Genomic DNA, 2945 nt, shown 5'->3' on the forward strand with positions numbered 1-2945 from the left:
CAGCCTTGGAGGAGATTATGTTGAGAAATAAAAAAAAAATTCTTAAAAACGTTGTTTTTCTTGGTCAGGCCGGAAACTTATCAATCCACCCTCGTATATTTTTTTTATATTAAACTACTTAAAATCACTTATTATTAAAAAGTAATGTGATATAAGTCGCCAGTAATTGAGGTTATAGCATTAATTACAGCAAATTAACATTTTCCGTGATGGATTGCCTAATCGTACACTTTACAAGTTACCAACAAGAATAAAAGATGGCTTTTATGCCTTAAAAGCAAAGCTATCTAAACGTAATATTAGAATTCTTAATAGAAGAAACGAGAAAATATCTGCTGTGGCCTCAGTGGCGTAATTGTTTGAGGCTACACTCGTTAGTAGTGGCGTTCTTAGCTCAAATTCGGACCGAGACAAATTTTTTCTCGTTTTTCCTCCAAATTATTTGACCATTAATTTCAAAAACAGGTCAAGTGCTTTTCATGTTACAAGATTGAAAGTCATTTGGGGTTTCCAAAAAGTTTTAGTTTGTAAACATGTCGAATCAAAAAAATATTTCCAGAGGGGAAAATCCGAAAACCGCCTGGATTGCGCAAGTAACTTTGCAACTGGGATTTGATTACAGAAAAATCGCAAGAAGAAATGCATTACTATAAAAATTAGCTTATTGAAATAATAATTTGTAAAAGCATGTTTCTTGTAGTAAAATTGCTGCACCACTTAAATTGAAACTGTTAGTATTGTCCCTGAGTATCCACATAATTTGATACTCTCAAGGATACCGAATTTGTGCAATTTCAAATTATCAAACTATAATAACTTTAATAAATATTCCTCCTTCTAATTGAAATTATATTTCCTGTAGCCTGACAGTGTCAAGTTCAAATGTCGAGCTATATGCGGCGTAAGTAAATCTAATTTTACAAGTCTTTTTTATATTAAAAAACGGTTGATTTTCATAAAAATATAATTAACTAACATCTGACTGCGGATTTATGTAGTGTTGTTAACTAAAATTAAAGCCTGATTTTCTCTACAGATTTGGTCCCAATGCATGAATAAACAATCGACTTTAAATACACAAGCTCCATATCGAGAAACTTATTAATCCGACACCCACAAACCCCAAACCCACGAACCCCAACCCCAAATACGTCAAACGTACAAGTTCCATATCCACAAACGTACAAATCTCAAGCCAACAAATCCTAAATCCACAAAACCGAAACCCACAAACCCATAACATCCATATCCACACGTTTGTGGGTTTGTTGATATAAAGCTTGTGGGTTTGGCGCTTGTTGGTTTAGGGTTGGTGGGTTTGGGGCTTGTTAGTTTGTGGGTGCGCTGTTTGTTAGTTTGGGGTTTGTAGGTTTGGGGACGTAATTTATGCAGACCCCAAACCCCAAAAACATAGAGTACACCTAGTAGAATTCTAGTAGACTCCCAAAACCATTTTATGGTCCTGTGTTCTTTTTACTACCACATTTGGCATAAAAAGTCACAAAAATGTTTGCTTATGGATTTTGAGCCGCTGAATCCGAACCCAGCCTTAGAATTTCCCCCAGACCCTGCCATTGTTTTCTAGTCTAGGAAAAATGTGGATAATCTTGAAAGTGTCAGGCTCCATTGAAGTAATATTTATACCTGATAATTCCCCTAGCTAACATCTTTCCGTATTTTGGGTTGTTGAGTTTACATCTGATACTTTTATTTTTCTACTGTAACTCATAATTCCCCCAGCATAGGGGAAAAAGTTGAACACTGAACAAAACTAGAGGTAGAGTGGAACGTTAAAAAGTGGAACATAAAAATGGAGGAACATTGGAGTAAGGAGGAACAAATAGAAGAAGAAGTAAAAGAACATTGAAAAGCTTTCCCGTGCAAAAATAAAAGCTCCGCGAGACCTCTAATTTTTCTCACTATTTTCCTTTTTCACCTAGGCTAGGGAAATTTTGTGGTACTGTTAAAAAGTGCACAATTAAGAGATAGCAACGCCCTTTTGTAAAAAATCTAAATTTCGAAAAAGTGCACGATTGTTACCTTGCTGACGTAACAGCAATTAAAAGTGTTGTTGGATTTTTGATCACGACTAACTACGGTGGTCCCAATTATGCAACTCAAATGACCCTGCACTTTTGTCATGAGCGTTGTCAAGAAATTCCATGGGCGTTGTCAATGAATGCCATGTCCAGGTCTTGTAAGTCAACATTGACAATAAATTCCTGAAAATTCTTTGAAATTTTTAAAAACACTCAAGAATCTTTAAAATCGTTCTAATCATTTCAAATAATTCTTGTAAAATTATCATTCGAAATAAATCGGTTGGAATTATATCGAATCATTGTTACAAAATTGTTATTATTATATAATTTTTAAAAGTTGAAATATTTTAAAATACCCGGGAGTAGTTCGAATCCTTTTAAATCTTTTGAAATCGATTAACCTTGTTTAAAACTTTTGAAAATTCCTGGTAAATTAAAATAGCTCTAATATACCTAACATGCTTTGGGATATTTTCAAATTATTGTCATAAAATCATCATTCAAATTGTATTATTTAAAAAATTTAAAATCTTAAAATAAACTATATCAGATTAAATACTTTGAAATCTCTCGGCATGTTTTAAAACGCTAAAAAATTTCTTGGAATTTTTATAAATACATGCTGTAAAATCTTTAAAGTCATTCGGTATCATTATAAAGTTTTTTACAAAATTATTATTAAAATAATAATACTTTTTTGAAGTTGAAATCTTGTAGAATAACCTTAAATATTTAAAATTCATGTGTACTTCTTTAGGTTATTGTTTAGGAATTCTTTTAAATCCTTCAAGTTTTTGGAGATCCTACACCACTGAATATCTATAAAATACTCTTAAATGCTATGAAGTATTTTTTAATTTATCATTTCTTTTCAAGTGTCTTCAAAACTTTTGAAAACTTTAA

At 32.2% G+C, this 2945-nt stretch overlaps 1 long non-coding RNA gene across 1 annotated transcript in view; it reads left to right on the plus strand.

The window, feature by feature from the left end:
* The window catches only part of LOC117182682, an 8088-nt gene extending 7192 nt beyond the window's left edge, over nt 1–896 (plus strand). Inside the window, exon 3 of the long non-coding RNA XR_004468335.1 lies at nt 863–896. This is a non-coding gene — a long non-coding RNA (uncharacterized LOC117182682). The remainder of the gene's footprint in view (nt 1–862) is intronic.
* Nucleotides 897–2945: the final 2049 nt, after the last annotated feature.

The sequence above is a fragment of the Belonocnema kinseyi genome, chromosome 1 (genome assembly GCF_010883055.1).
Source record: "Belonocnema kinseyi isolate 2016_QV_RU_SX_M_011 chromosome 1, B_treatae_v1, whole genome shotgun sequence".
NCBI lineage: Eukaryota > Metazoa > Arthropoda > Insecta > Hymenoptera > Cynipidae > Belonocnema > Belonocnema kinseyi.